Genomic DNA, 17,505 nt, shown 5'->3' with positions numbered 1-17,505 from the left:
TGGCGTAGTGTTCAGACAATATCATGTTCTACTAACAAGGAAGGTCCATAGTCTCTTAATTGTCTAATTGACCATCGACGGTTTTGGTTATCGACTTTTGGACTGATAATAACACGATGCCATTTGACGAGCGGGTCATTAAGAAGATAACCATTTGAGCACAACGGGTCATTGTGAGGTTATTGTGAGAGGATGTAGTAATCTTCTAGGTCAATGAGGGTTCAACGAGTGTAATCTGGGTACAACGAGGGCGTTAAGCTCAGGGCTCTTCATGAAGAAAACGAGATGTGAAGTTCATACTTGTCTAATGAGATTATCTATTATCATTATCATTATCAATTTTGTTATCATTATTATCGTTATCAATGGATCGTGAGTAACTGCTGAACTACTTGTTTACACAACTGTAAATCATACGTCGGTTTACTGTGTTTACAACAATTTACTCGTGTTTACAGCAGTCACCCACGTCTTCGTACGTCATCTGTTCTTGCGTCTATGCTCGTCATCTTACGTCACGGTACTGACACGTAGCTCCTCAACCAGAAGGATTTTCACAAGTCATTGTTTAAAACTAAGCTCCGATTCTACGTTGATTTAGCTGTTTACGTCAGTCAGTCGTGTCCACGTCAATCAGCTGTGTTTACGTCAGTCAGCTGTTTAAATCAATCAGCTGTGTTTACATTAATCAGATGTGCGAGAGTCAGCTGTGATACAGAGGAATATATATATATATATATATATATATATATATATATATATATATATATATATATATATATATATATATATATATATATATATATATATATATATATATCAATCACAGGAAAAATCTATCAATTCCATGACCGGCCAGTGGAGTTAAGGATGACCAGGGTATGACGAGTTCGTGTGAGGATAGACCGAGGTAGGATGTGCTTGTGAGTCCTGCAGGATGGTGTGTGGGAGGCAGGGACGGTCGCCGTGGTCTCTGGCCGCATATAAGATGGTTGATGGAGCGTGGGAAGGGAAGAGGAGAATGGCACTTAAAGGGAAGGGCAAGGGAGATGGAAGGGGGTATGGAATGGGAGGTAACAGGAGATTAGAAAGGTTGTCGGGTGATAAATGGGGCGACCCGTATTTAGAGGTGGGGGTGGGATGGGGTGGAGGGAAGGGGGATGAACTGATACCTCCCGAGATAAGGGGGTTGGGAGGGGGGGGGGTTGATCCCCTGGCTTATCAGTGATACTTTCCTGGACGAAGATTTACCGTTGGACACACACACACACACACACACACACACACACACACACACACACACACACACACACACACTCCTTCATCCTCTCCCTCCACCCATTTTCAGTCCTCCGAAACACCCCACCTCCCGCGCCCTCTCTCCTCCTCCTCTCTTCCTCGCCTCATTTCACCTCATAATCAGTGTTTTTCCTCACTGCCAAATGAGGTTGGCGACGCAGCCTTGGCCCCCGTGATTCACTCACTGGGGCGAGGTCTGAGCATGACCAGGAAACTGGTCTTTGTACAGTGCGGGAGACTTGGGTCAATTACACCACAGAGAGATACGAAGACCCGGGAAACTGGGTCACATACACAAGAAAACCCGGGAAACTGGGCCACATACAAGAAAACCCGGGAAACTGGGTCACATAGAGACAGCAAACACCATTTATGTGGGTCACATAGAAAAGCAGGAGACCCTCTTTAAACTAAACGTGAGAAAAGACAGGAAACCGATGATGAATTTACCTCAAACATGAAGACTAAGTCAACCACACAGTCGACCCTTAACAACCACAGGTCAACCACACAGTCGACCCTTAACAACCACAGGTCAACCACACAGTCGACCCTTAACAACCACAGGTCAACCACACAGTCGACCCTTAACAACCACAGGTCAACCACACAGTCGACCCTTAACAACCACAGGTCAACCACACAGTCGACCCTTAACAACCACAGGTCAACCATACAGTCGACCCTTAACAACCACAGGTCAACCATACAGTCGACCCTTAACAACCACAGGTCAACCATACAGTCGACCCTTAACAACCACAGTTCAACCTCAGTATCAGTCCTCCTCAACCCCATTACTTTATGAGTCACCTCCCGAACTGAAACTTATAATACACCACTGTGGAAGACCTAGTGGCGCAACCGTACTTATAAAACCACTTGGAAATACTTCAGAAAATACTTAAGAGTGAAAAGATTCGAAATGTTCCTCTATGGTAACATTATGATCTCTCGTACACCCGTATATAGAGGTCATTACCGAGCCATAATTTGCTTCTCGGAAACAACCACGCTTTGATCCGAGGCTCGAGGGTGCGTCACACACTGTTATAACCCCCAGTGTCATTAAGGTCTACCGCTGTAATGGTTTATACCGTGAACATCGCCCCTCTGGAGGGTACGATAGAATAGGCTCTTCCCACCCAGACTGGTAGGGACAGATCTCTTGAGGCTTTTGAGCAAGATCTTGCTATGGTTGCCACCGTCACGGGGAGCAGAGGTGACGCTACGGGTGTGACGGTGACATCATTGTCCACTATTGGTTCACACAAGGATTCATTCGAAGCCTCAACAGTTTCAGTTCTTAAGACGAATCCAGAGTCGAGTCACCAGCACTGAAGCAACGTTAGCTCACAAGTGATACACCACATATCGTCAATCTTCGATGTTTTGTAAATAAAACAACTGATCAAAACACCATCTTCCTTGTGTCTCACTGAACACTATAACCCAGTACAATATGGCCCGGACATAGTAGGCTATACACTATGGGTCCTGTGGCCACTCTCGTCCATCATTGACAGGAATGTTGCCTGGGGGAAGAGGCGTCCATCAATCTGTCTGGTGAAATGGGAGTCCATCAGCCCCATCACAAGACTGTGGGTGATACTGTGGGAAGGGAGGCTTCTGGGATAGGGGACCAATGGTTGGGAAGGGTGCTGGGACAAGAGAAGACCTGGGATAGATGGAGTGGAAAAGGAACTAAAGAGAAAGACATATATATATATATATATATATATATACTACCCACGAGGTAACACGAGGACCAGCGGCTATACGAGACTGCATCGCGTCTGTAAACGTTTAGCTCCGCATTTTTATTGATGAAAGCCGAGCCGTTTTGTGATTCCAGATTTGCATAGATACCTTGCCGATCCTTGGCTCGCGCACCTTGTCTTCCGTGTGAGAAAATATTGATGCAGTTGTGAAGCTCCGGAGGAAAATTTTCATGGCGTAAGTTTTCACGAGTCTGGCCGTGTAGGCGAGGCGTCCCTGGAAGAAAATGGGAACTTTAAAAACATTGCGAGGCGACGAGGGGATCCGCTTTACCGGGAGTTCCACAAGGTAGGGATCCGCTTTCCTAGTGTTATTTACAGAGACGTTTGTGTAAACGTCTTCTGCTCCTTGCTGCTTTCATTTACACGACTTGCTTTTTAGAAATACCCGGAGGTGTGATTTGAGGACAAAATACCAGCAACAATAACCCATTACGAGTTGAAGTAACACCCACATGAAGAGTGACGTAAAAGAGATCCCCATGACGCAGACTTGCGAGAGCCAAGACGTGAAGGGAAAATGATTTTCTCTGTGTTGTAAATATGGTCATTAGTTCACAGGTTGGTAACGAGAGGGTGTGGTGTTCGTCGGTAAAATGTAGATAGAAGGTTCACGTGAGGGAATATTTCTGAAAAGATTTATGATCTGTGAAACACAGGGAGAAATATGTATATATATATATATATATATATATATATATATATATATATATATATATATATATATATATATATATGAATATATTTGCCATTTCCCGTAATAGCGAGGTAGCGTTACGAATAGAAGACTGAGCCTTAGAGGGAATATCCTCACTTGGTCCCCTTCTCTGTTCCTCTGGAGTTTGTTTGAGTCCCTTTGTACGTTGATGCAATCCTTCGTCCTCTTTCCGTCCTTCATGACCTTAGCGTCACACTACCGTCACACTGCCACCATCACAGCACCAGCGTCACCCTACCGTCACAACCGGCTTAAGTTGGTAACCCCAGACCACATACAGCTGATTATGTATTCTAATTTATTCTCCTCATGTCTGGCCCGTGTAGAGAGCCAGCCCCTTCCATTCATCAGTTCACAACACTAATTTTCCCCCCACAAGAATTTCCTCCCAAACTGCCTTATTTCCCTCCTGTTTATTTCCATTTTGTCATGTGATTTCAAGGTGTCTATTTCCCAACCCACACACGTTCCTACATTCTCGTAATGCATCGGTCACACTTCTCGTACGATACTAATGCTTTTAAATATTTTTGACCCACGAAAAAGATAATATTTGCTTTCAGTTGTAAATTCTAACTATTTTAACTTCCATCTATTATTTAAAGATATAACTCTATTCTATCCTCTCTCTCTCTCTCTCTCTCTCTCTCTCTCTGCGCGTGTATGTTGTGCGTAATATGGTTCTAACGGAGCTGAATTTCCAGAAATTTTCGTTGAAGGAGAATATATATATATATATATATTGTACACAACGAAGACAACGACCCGGCCTGAGTTAACATGTACACTCATGCACACTCGTGGAAATAAAGTAAACAATTGTTCTCATGAGAGTGCAAGTGAATGTGCTCTTGAGAGAGAGAGTGAGTGAGTCACTTTTACTCATGAGTCTTATTGTCACGATGAATGAACGGGTCTTGAGCCATCGTACGCAGGGTGGAGGTTGTCGTACATCAGAAATGTGTGTCTGGCTGACTCTTCTCTCTTCTCCTCTAGACGCAGTGGTGACCACACACTGGCCTGGCGACGTGAGGGAGGGGGACGTGGGTGTGTTGGTGTACTCATGTGAATGTGATCTACCATGACCGATAATGGGTATTATGTGACTCATGAGTAATGGGTTTATTATTCATTATTTACGCATGGGGTATGGTTAGTTCACTCAGCTTACTCAGTGGGTACATTTTCCTTACACATTATACTCAGTGGGTACGTTTTCCTTACGCATTATACTCAGTGGGTAAAGTCATCTTACTCATCCTACACAAGGGGGATGAGTCTCCTTCACTCATCGTATTCCAGATGTACGTAAGGTCGCCTCTCATCCTACTCATGTAGCGCTCGGGAGAAATGAGGGAAAGAATGAGAGAGAGAGAGAGAGAGAGAGAGAGAGAGAGAGAGAGAGAGGGGGGGGGAGAGAGAGAGAGGGGGAGGGGTAGGGATTACACGCTAGCCTGAGGGGAGGGAGGGGGGGGGGAGGATTTGCTCCGTCTCAAGGCGACGGGTAAACAAGAGGATTTCTCTCCAGTAATCCCGGATTTACCTCATTACGGGCCTCATAAATCCTCTTTTCCGGTCATGTACCCGTGACGGCTGTGACGCACCTCCTCTCCCGTCACCCGTCACACTCGATCTGTTACTCTGATATTTTCCCTCACAAACGAAGAAAAATGAAAAGAAAAGAATCAGGGCCGAAATGTTACGTACGCGGCTCCAAGACTAGAAGGGTGTAAGTACACATGGAGTCTCCAGTAATGGCCTCTCTAGGCTCGTACCGAAGGGGGAAAGTCGTGCAACAAGACGGGTCGTACTATATTTAAGTAGAAAGGTCAGGTTTCCCCATTTATGGGGACAGGTAAAGGTCAGGTTTATTCTTTATGGAGGCAAGAAAAAGGTCTCTCTCTCTCTCTCTCTCTCTCTCTCTCTCTCTCTCTCTCTCTCTCTCTCTCTCTCTCTCTCTCTCTCACATGGGGTCAAATCTTCGCCATTTCACAAGGGATTTTTGGCGGGGTTCCAGAAGCTTCCTTGGTCGCGTCTCCTGGCTTGCTGATTGGTCGAGGTCGTGACCTTTGCCCTTCCCGGGGATTTGGTTGACGTGGTGGTGGTGATTGGTCCTGCACCACCCATGGCAAATGGGGAGGTTAGGTGGTTAGGGGTTGGAGTGGTTCCAACCATACAAATGGTGGTGTTCGGAAAACCATCTTGTGTTTTGACGAAGTACGATAACTCTATTCCAGAGGTACGACATCACAAAACACCTCCGGTGTACGATAATTCAAATGCTCTGCCTCGGTCTTGTCTATATGAACCACGCGTTTTAGGTAAGTTAAGGCTATACTAGCGGTACGGTGATATATAGAAACTAAGGATGTACGATAATTCAACGACGCATTACCTTACATGTCTTAAGTGAGTACAATAACTTTACTCTCGAGGGTACGATGTTACATTGTCAATGATGTACGATAATTCAAGCACTCGTTCCCTGAACGTCGTCCATAAGATCATTAACTAGATATGTAAAGTATTGTAACATCATATCTACAGCGTGTCAAATTCACGCCTATGGTACGATAACAACCATGACGTACGGTAATTAGGTGTCAGTGAAATCAAATTGCAGCTTGAAATTCTTGGAAGCTTAGTTCATTTGGATAATAATCTGACATTTTATTAAATGTATCGAAAACTCCTGAAAAAAAAAATTAGGACAATGTTTGGCTTTACTAGGATCATAATTTTTCTCTTCAGATATTCATAAAAACATAGATTAATATCGTAATTTTTGATATATATTGTAATTCACATTATTTCCAGTTATGACTGGATATATCTCCAGTTATGACTGGATATATTTCCAGTTATGACTGGATATATTTCCAGTTATGACTGGATATATCTCCAGTTATGACTGGATATATTTCCAGTTATGACTGGATATATTTCCAGTTATGACTGGATATATCTCCAGTTATGACTGGATATATTTCCAGTTATGACTGGATATATTTCCAGTTATGACTGGATATATTTCCAGTTATGACTGGATATATTTCACTTGAATTCTCAAATATACAATGATTGTTTATCGTAAATCTGTACAGTGGTTGATATCAGCCGTGTGTGTGTGTGTGTGTGTGTGTGTGTGTGTGTCAACAGGTTGTCTACCGTCCAGCCCAGCAGTAGTCGCGCGAGGGATCTGCCAGAGAGAGAGAGAGAGAGAGAGAGAGAGAGAGAGAGAGAGAGACTAATAACGGAAGAGTTAATAGATAAATAAACGTCCTAATACGAAAAATTAAGAAAAAGCCTCAAAAAATCAATTCCCAAAGAAAAGGCATCGTAAATCAATTCGCGCGCTGAACTCAAAAAAGTAAAAGCAGTATACAGGCGCGCCACGACAGCGGCGCCATCTATTGAGCGTATGAGTCACTACACCTCACGCGTCACGCTGATCCGCCAGCCAGTGGCCAGTCCTCCCTACAACCTCTCATGTAAACAAACCCCATGTGGCGCTTACTCGGTGAGTGATGGTCGTGTGTTATCAGCATTTACGTTTAATTTTGATGAATAATGTGTGGGACGATCATGATACACTCTCAATCATACGTTATAGTTAACGTGAACAGTGTAGAAATACGGATATATAACATAACAGCGTCGTTGGTGAGCCAGAAATATGGTGTTACGAGAGATGGGTATGACTGTCGTCTTAGAGAAACGATACCGCTGCGTTAGACCCGTAGTGACACCCAGGCACAGAACATAGTGATGATATTTAGTGAAATATTACCGTAATGACAAACTGTATAGTGATTCGATACACAGAAAGTCTAGTAGGAATTGAGCTCGTCTGATTCGTGGACGGTATTGGCCTCTCGTGATCCCCCACCTTAAGGTATGTTTGATCATGTTTTTAATCCAGTATAGAATGTGGCTACATTGTACAGATGACTGAGGGAGGGTCATATGCTGGGTTGGTAGTAATACCATGGGAGGAGCTGCGGTAAGTGCTATGGGAGATGATATAGATACACTTGGCTGTGTCTCGTAATCTGTATCTAATCCTGGAGATGGACCAACGCAGCTCCAGCAGTGGCTATTTTATGTTGCCATAGCCTAGCTAACCCAGCTGGCAACTTGCATGTCACATGAAGTCCTGTACATCAGACCACTCGCTCTGTGCCACATGCACGCCTGGGATCGAACCAAGGGTCTTCCATTCGTGAGGGAAGAGAGAGAGAGAGAGAGAGGGAAATATGATCCACTCATCCATACTTATGGGAACATAACTTGCCTAGCCAGGGATCGAACCCAGGTCTTACGTTAGCAGAGGAGAGAAATGACCCACTATACACCTCCAGGGACACACTGGACTTAGAATTATGATGATTAAAGACGAGTTATTATGATTAGAAGCTAATGAAAGTCTTGTCTAATTATATAGTTCACAACAAACTGTGTTTGATAATTTAACTGTCGTCTGATTAAGTAGTATTGTCTACTAACACTAACGCTCTAATGTATATTTTTATTGTATTTATATTCTATATTCTTATTGTATTATAACTCATATTGTATTTATATATATATATATATATATATATATATATATATATATATATATATATATATATATATATATGGTATCTATATTTCAAAGGTTCATATATTTTGAATGTTTGATCATGCATTTTGATTGTGCTATTTTTTTACGTGAAATACAACTTTGTGAAATTATAATCGTTAGTTTCTGAAGGGGTTTTATAAGCTGAATTCGATTCCAGAATATTTGTACATGAATACTTGGAGAATTTTAAGACCGTAAAAGATATTCAGAGTGGAGAGTTTATCCAAGTTTAAAATATATGGTCCAGTTAACATACGGAGTTTGTGAAGAATAAATCAGAAAAACGAATGTTTTCACATGAATATATACTGTATTCGATCACAATTTGTTTTGAATAGGTGAAATTGGGTTAAACAAATGTATACATTAGTGTTTCTGATTCAAATAACATGAGGTGTCTGTGTACACCTTATACAAGCCGGAATATTTATGTCTGAGGCAGATGCTCCTAGCGTGGGTAATATTGATGGAAATGAATATACAAAAGGGACTCATTCACTGATGTGTTTGTTGATGTTGCAGTGAATATAGTGAGGACCAACGTCTTGGTCGTGAGGGACCGTGAGGTAGAGGGAGCAGCCAGTAGAATCCTTAGTTTGTCTCTACTTGACCAATGGGGATTGCTAATTGGTGGAAAACAGCCAGTAGGATTCTTTGTTTACTTCAAGGTCGACCAATGGGCTATGTCAGCTGGGGAATAGTCAATAGAATCTTTTGTTTGGTCAATGATTTCGGTTGACCAATGGGAGATGACATCTGTCTGGAGATAGCTAATATAATTCTTTGTTTACTTTCCGAAGACCAATAGGGAGTGTCATGTGGTGGTAAACAGCCAATAGGATCGTTTGTGTACATTCAGACGACAAATGAGAGAGGAGCAAAATGATTCGCGGTGCACATAACATTATCGTGTTATTTAAGATTACTTATTAACGTATATGCACACAAAAACACATACGTACATATACTTCCATGCATAAATTTACATGCTCACATAATCACAAATTCACACACACACACACACACAAACACACACACACACACACACACACACACACACACACACACAAACACACACACACACACACACACACACACACAAACACACAAACACACACACACACACACACAAACACACACACACACACACACACACACACACGTTCCCAGTACAGAACTACACAGTTTACACCACAGTGTTGGGGGGAACGAGAGAAGGAATCATCCACGGGACCAACAACTTGGTTGTAAACTTCATCATAAGAGGATCTTGGGGCTTGGTGTTCAGGGGATCCCACACCGGCGCTCGAGCCGTCAAGAGGAATCCAATACCACGTCATTAAAATAAATAGGATGACGTCTATACTTTCGTCTATAGTGGCTCTTGATGGGAGGAAGGGAGGAAGGCAAACGTCCATCATCAACTGAGAAACTGTGTAGAAAAAAAAAGAAATATAGAAACTGATTCGTAAGTGCGAAATGACGATTGGAACTCTGAATGCAAAGTGAGAGAAAAGAAGAGCGAAGGGCGTCCGGAGATGGAGAGGAAAGGATATCAATTATGGATTTTTATTTTTTTGTGAGACTTTATTGAAGGCAGAGGGATTGGGGAGGGGGGGGGTGGATAAGAGTGGCAGTGGGGGGGTGAGCTGGGGGTGCTAATGAAGTCTGACGCGAGAGACTGACCTCATACCTGGGATTTGACACCCACGAGACGTGTAATACGATCAGTAGGAATTGATCAATAGATATAGATAGACAGATATAGAAAGATAGGAAGATATATAGATACATAGCGAGGTAGCGCCAGGAAACAGACGAAGAGAGGTCACACCCGCTCACCATCCAGTCTCTAGTTGTCATGTGTAATGCACCGAAACCACAGCTCCCTGTCCATATCCAGGCCCCACAGAACTTTCCATGGCTTACCCCAGACGCTTTACATGCCCTGGTTCAATATATATATTTCGTGTTAGTATGTTGACCTTGATTAGGGCATTTAATCCCCCTACCATCTCAGTCATAATGGAAGAGAAGAGAAGAAGAAAAAGGAAGAAATCGAAGTTAGAAATCAAATAGTAGAGTGAAATATTCAGTTTTTAATCAAATATCAACTTTACATATATATTTTTTCCATAATACAGTCCCTCCCGACAAGTGACATGCCAGATAGAATCATAACATTTTTTGGAAAATGTTTATATTTATGAATTTCTATGTATATTTTTTGGTTCATCAACAGAAAATAGATGTACATATTGAATCATTCTGAGCAGGACACCGAATTGGTGATGTTATATATATATATATATATATATATATATATATATATATATGTATATATATATATATATATATATATATATATATATATATATATATATATACATATATATATATATATATATATATATATATATATATATATACACGAACAAAGTGCATATGAACGCTCACCTTCATCACAGAACATACGAACCTCCACAATATGAACGAACTGAAACCCGTTAATTTGACCGATTCGCTCGACGATCTGTACTGTTTACCAACCTGGAGACGAACCATGGGTGACGTACCTGCCACCTAGCGGCCTGGGGGCGCGTTAGTCCAGGTGCTTCCCAGACTGGCCGCCAAGGAGTGATGGCGTTATCCTGCGTTGCAGCACAGTGGCATATCTTACTACGACTCGGGGTAACGAACGCCCCACCTCCACCACCCCTTACCTCCCGCCACTAACCCCCCCCTCCCTCCTCCCCCCCTTCCCCCCCCTCTTGATGGTGATAGAGGAAGGTAGTGACGTCACAATCCTTAGTTCCCGGCATGACCGCCAGAGCCAAATTTTTTTTCTCTCTTCTTTTTCGATTCATTTCGTTAATGATGGATTAATTGATGTAATTTTTGTCCCGGCACTAACCATGAGAGACAAAGGGGGGAGTCATGTCTATCAACGTTTCCATCCGGGACGATAGATAGAGAGATAATGATGTAGATAAAATGGTGCGAGGAGGAGGAGGTGAGGGAGGGGAGGATCTGTTTTGTATATAACCAGCGGGTGTGCTAGGATCCCAACCCTGGATCTTGATAATGACTGCCGTCAGATAAGTGTTCCCAAAAGCCCGACCTGTTGCTAAGCCCCGGGTGAATGCCATCATGAAACACGCAGAGCTCTCTCTCTCTCTCTCTCTCTCTCTCTCTCTCTCTCTCTCTCTCTCTCTCTCTCTCTCTCTCTCTCTCTCTCTCTCTCGTGCAAGAACACTAATGACTATCGGCGTAATTACTGCGGCCGAGGCCAGGACCGACCCCGTGCTCGACATAAGAGCGGCGCTTCCTTAGTATTGGAACCCACCTTAAGATACTGAATTGCATGCGCGCGGGATTGAAACCCCGGGATAACGATCCTCTCTTGTTGTTGGCGGAGGAAGGGCATGATACTTATACATGGTGGCGCGTGTTTGAGTTTGGAGAAAAGATGACAATAATGATTTTTCCGAAATATGTAGATGAACTGAGTTGATTATGTGTTATCAGATGTCTGATCAGAAAATGATGACAACTGTATGTTTGATATGGGTTATATTTATCATTCTGTCTATCTATCTATCTATCTATCTATATATCTGGCTTGATAGATTATAAAACCACAAGTTCCCTTTTATGTGGTTCCTCCCGCTCCGTACAGGAGCAGGGTAATGTGGAACCCTTTCTGAGGAAGAAAGACCTCCAAGAGATTGTCTCCTGTGTTCCTTCATCTTATCTAACGTTGACGCAGCCTCGCTGAACGTTCACAGACGAGGTAGATGACCTCGAAGTCGTAAACGTTTTTTTTTTCTACTGAGTCATAAACGTTTTTTTGATAAACGCTTTTTTTATTTTTTTATACTTAAGTGACAAAGTGGAACAAACGTTTCGGGTCGTCTGCGAGCCTGATGGAAAACGTTGTGTCTCCTTAAATGATACAGTTCTCAGTGTCTTCTCCCAGGATTACATGGCCGGGTTGACTGTAGTACTGAAATGGGGGAGTGTCATATATTCCGGGATCTCCCGTGGTGATGGTGGTGGTGGTGTGGGGTGGGATAGTGAAGGTCTGGCGGGAATGGGTATTGGATGGAAATTCCCATTCCTACGCCCTGGAGCTAAGAACAAAGATCTGATGCGGGACCGAAGGGGGGAAAAGTGGCTCTGAATGAAATTGGAGTTTTGTTGTGCCTTCCATTGAGAGAGAGAGAGAGAGAGAGAGAGAGAGAGAGAGAGAGAGAGAGAGAGAGAGAGAGAGAGAGAGAACTGCTTTCTAGGTTTTACTCCGCTCGCCAGTGACCTGACCTCATTCCCTTCCCCCCTCGCCGCCCGCCCCTTCCCTCATCCCCCACCTTCCCTCACTCCCATGGAGCTTTACTCAGCTGATGACCTCCCTCATCTGGTGACCTCCCTCAGCCGGTGACCTCCCTCAGCTGGTGACCTTCCTCAGCTGGTGACCTCCCTCAGCTGGTGACCTTCCTCAGCTGGTGACCTCCCTCAGCTGGTGACCTTCCTCATCTGGTGACCTCCCTCAGCTGGTGACCTTCCTCAGCTGGTGACCTCCCTCAGCCGGTGACCTCCCTCAGCCGGTGACCTCCCTCACCTGACCCCATAACCCAAACCCTCCCCTCCCTCCATCCCCTCATACACCACCTGCCTCCACCCTCGCCAAGTCCTCAAATCGAAAAAGAAAAACTCCAGTTAATATACACAAGTTACGACTCGTCTCGAACTCAGTTTAACAATGTGACTGATTGCCAGAGATAACACAGAATGCAGAAGGCAGACGTAAATAAATATATATATATATATATATATATATATATATATATATATATATATATATATATATATATATATATATATCCTCTCTCACCCAAGATAACAAATACTTCTGCCTCGCTCGGGAAATCCTGATATCCCACGGGACAGAAAAGTCTTCTTAATTGCCAAACTAATGAACAATAATTAGGCACAGCTGGAGCGTGATGATACTTGCCTCTTCTGACTCGAACAATTAACTTGATCTTACCAGACGAAAAGTGTGTCTCATTGTTCTGCTCTTGTTGAATGAAGACCTTTTGTATCACACTGTAAATGGCGACCGAAATATAACGAAAAGTATATATATATATATATATATATATATATATATATATATATATATATATATATGTATATATATATATATATATATATATATATATATATATATATATATATATACACACACATATTCGCCATTTCCCGCGTCAGCGAGGTAGCGTTGGCGGATGAAGCAACAGTGATGGATACCGTTAACAGACGGAGAGGAAGAGTCGTATTTAACAACGACAGTTTTTTTTAATCTCATGTGGGAGATGGGAATATGGCATCCATCGTGAGGGGAAATGGTAGGTACCTCCTGGTCTCTGTATAGCGTGGGGTGTATTGGGGAAACAGACAGGCAGAAAATGAACAGACAGAAGCAGACAGAGAAACAGACACGTATGAAGACGAAGATGACAGAGAGACAAAGAGACGGAGACTATCAAGACAACATCTCCCGAGCCTGGAATGAAGCGGGCGGAGTACTGGAACGGGGGGGGCCACTGTGGCCAGAACTCACCTCCCCCGTGAGAGGAGCAGTCTTTTAAACACTAGCTGGAGGAAGACGCTGGTATACAGCTGTCTGACGCCGTCGCTCACGCTCTGTGTACGACATTACCTGAGTTTCATCCACGGATTCATTAGGTACCGACCACAGGTTCTGGTTCCTGTGGCACCCACCGGAGTACCAGGTCCTGGTTCCTGTGGCACTCACGGGAGTGCCAGGTCCTGGTTCCTGTGGCACCCACGGGAGTCCCAGGTCCTGGTTCCTGTGGCACCTGTTATAATAACCTTCGTCCACCACCTCCCAGGCCACGGGTCCTGGTACCCGTGTGTGCCACACATTCCGTCTGGAGGGCCCCTCCCTCACGCCCTCCCTCCCTCGCTGTGTTGGAGTACTTCACGTGGCGGACGTTCCTTCGTTGCTTCATTTAGATAAGAATATCGCATCGTCTCTCAGGGTCGACGTGAGGCATGGAGGAAGATGACACGACAACAAACGACAAGTCGCGAAATGAGTTTAAGTAACGGAACATAAGGTGGACACACACACACACACACACACACACACACACACACACACACACACACACCCTAACGTGACGCCTCTGATGGATTGCAGCGACACATCTAATATTTTCCTCGATAGTCTTTATCTCTCTGTCTATCAGAGAGCTTCAGTATGACAATAGATTCTCCATTAGACTGGCGTCTATGGGGGGATGGGGGGGGGGGGGGGGGGGTTGATGCCTTGCGTTGGAAAGCCAGACAACAGACGAGTATCATGTGTCTGGTGTGAGTGGCGGGGGAGAGCACCACATGCCGGGCCCATACCGTGCGAAGGAAGGGCTTGACTGAAAAGTCTTCTCAATATGGGGCGGCCATGGCTGGCGTACACTGGGGGAGAGAGAGAGAGAGAGAGAGAGAGAGAGAGAGAGAGAGAGAGAGAGAGAGAGAGAGAGAGAGAGTGAGTCTCATTCGGCCTAATTGACTCAGAGATCGAAGGATTACCGACGAAGAGAACGAGAGGGCCCGACCGTAAACAACTGGTGGTGGGCGGTGGGTGGGTGGGTGAGGTGGGTGGATTGGGTGGGTGGGTGGGTAGTAGGTGGGATGATAGGGTAGTGGTGTGGTAGGTGATGTGTGGTGGTGGTGGTGGTGGTAGGTGGAGGGGGAGATGTAGTGGTAAAGTTACCTGGTTTTCTAGTGGAAGGTGTTGTGACCTGTAGTGTAGTCCGGGGATCAGAATCGGGTGTCGAACCACTGTACTCGTAAATGATACTCACGGCCAGACGACACCCCAGAGGCAGTGTAGCCACTCTAGCGGGACACCACATCATCCCCCCTCCCCTCCCCCCACACCAGGTAGTGTTGCCATGGCCTCGTCACAACCCACAGAACACAAGGGTCGCCACGGATCCAAGTCTTCCATTTGTTGCACTTCGATAATCCATATCGTCTGCAGCTCCAGGAAGCGGGACATGTCCGGGTCACACACTTGACCACTTCCCCGCCTGTGTGTGTGTTTGTGTTTGTGTGTGTGTGTGTGTGTGTGTGTGTGTGTGTGTGTGTGTCCACATCTTAGTATATACGATTATTTCCTCTCGTACTCTCACTTATACTTTAGCACTTATCTGGAGGGGACTTTGAAGTAAGTGTCCTCGACAAGTGGTGTTTTTTTTTCTTTTTACATCCGCGTGTTCGAGTATGAGAGGTGAAGTGGCCTAGTATGACGGGAAGCGGGTATTAGTACGACTAGGGAAGTGTTTCAGTGTGATGTAGACGTCCAAGTGTTCCAGTATAGACGGCGAAGTGTTGCAGTCCTGACGATGAAGTGTTGCAATATAGACGATTGTGTTGCAATCCTGACGGCGAAGTGTTGCAATATAGACGGCGAAGTGTTCCAAAGCAGACGGTGAAGTGATCCAATAAAGACAGGCGAAGTGTGTCGCTAAAGACGGCCAAGTCTGCCAATATAGGCGGTGAAGTGCACTGTTGACACGCCAGCCATTAACCATCGCTGTTTACTCGACACCTAAGACCTTCCCCTCCCGGCCTTCCGTCACCCGGGGCCAATTGGTTCCCGAATTAGATCTTCGAGCAGCGGTCTGGCTGGCTCTCTCTCTCTCTCTCTCTCTCTCTCTCTCTCTCTCTCTCTCTCTCTCTCTCTCTCTCTCTCTCGGGGCAGCCTGGGAACTGCCTTAAAGCAAATTAACGGAAAGTTTCGGAAAGTCTCCGAAAAAGAGGAGGAGGAGGAGGTGGGTGAGTGGGTGGTGGGTGAGTGGGTGGGTAAGGCTGGAAGACGCAAGTCCACCCTCCGTATGTGTCGGTCGACGAGGTGTGTGTGTCTTGACCACATCTGTGGTCTGGCACCTTCATATCCCAGGATGGAAGACGTAACGCTACCTCGCTAACGCGGGAAATGGCGAATATGTATATATACACACACACACACACACACACACACACACACACATATATATATATATATATATATATATATATATATATATATATATATATATATATATATCCTGTTTACAGCCAAGGGTGTTGGCGAATTAGAGATCAGTTTAAGCTTTGCTAATTAGGGGTTCATTTCTAGTGGGTAATTAGTGTTTAATTGTTATATCATTGTTTGGTCGTACGAGCTTGGCGCTCATTGGCTGGCTTTGTTCTTGAAGGGTTGCTATTGGCTCTTTGGAAGCTGATTCTCACTGGCCATTTTGACAGATTTTGGATTTTCTGTCAACTGTGTAGTAACTGTCTTTTTTTTTTCTTTTTAGTTTAGCAGCTGACAAATCGTATGAGAACATTTCCCTTGATATCCATTGATACATTAAAGATGATTCTGGATATCAACATATGAATAACGTCTGTTGAGTAATTTACTGCATTATTATTATTATTATTATTATTATTATTATTATTATTATTATTATTATTATTATTATTATTATTATTATTATTATTATTATATGTAGGAGGATTAATCCCTCAGACGACATCATTAATCCAGTCATTAAGGCTGACAATTCACTTGTCTCCTTGGTGATAATCGACTTTAGCAGGTGACTGAGGCATATTATCATCACTTAACTGCTAAATGGCGGAAGGTCATCACCAAATGGCGGGGGTCATCCCCAAATAGCGGGGGGTCATCACCAAATGGCGGGGGTCATCACCAAAGTTCGTGGAGGTGTGTGCGCTGATTGGATGAACTTCTCGGCCCCCTTCATTCCTTTCTGTTGATCACGAAGTTGTGGGACTGATCAAAAGAAATGAATAAGGCATCAGCTTGAGCCTCCTTCAAGGATCTTGGAGGCTGGAGGAACTCAGGTCTAGTGAGGGATGAAGGACCCTGCACCTCAGAGGGGGCGAGACTGTGTAGAAGTGAAGCTGTGTGGAGGTGAAGCTGTGTGGAGGTGAGGCTGTGTGGAGGTGAGGCTGTGTGGAGGTGAGGCTGTGTGGAGGTGAGG

The 17,505-nt window shown here is 44.2% G+C and overlaps 1 long non-coding RNA gene across 2 annotated transcripts in view; it reads left to right on the top strand.

Moving 5' to 3' along the window:
- LOC139747390 (uncharacterized) overlaps nt 1-17,505 on the top strand; it is a 114,401-nt gene that overhangs the window by 920 nt on the left and 95,976 nt on the right. Inside the window, exon 1 of one of the 2 annotated variants that reach the window (XR_011712386.1) lies at nt 7,311-7,690. The exons of the other annotated variant lie outside the window; for it this stretch is intronic. This is a non-coding gene — a long non-coding RNA (uncharacterized lncRNA). Of the gene's footprint in view, nt 1-7,310; nt 7,691-17,505 lie in introns of those variants that run through there. 2 annotated transcript variants of the gene reach the window in all.

Source organism: Panulirus ornatus, chromosome 68 (genome assembly GCF_036320965.1).
Source record: "Panulirus ornatus isolate Po-2019 chromosome 68, ASM3632096v1, whole genome shotgun sequence".
NCBI classification, from domain to species: Eukaryota; Metazoa; Arthropoda; class Malacostraca; order Decapoda; family Palinuridae; genus Panulirus; species Panulirus ornatus.
This window is presented reverse-complemented; position numbering and strand designations above follow the sequence as displayed.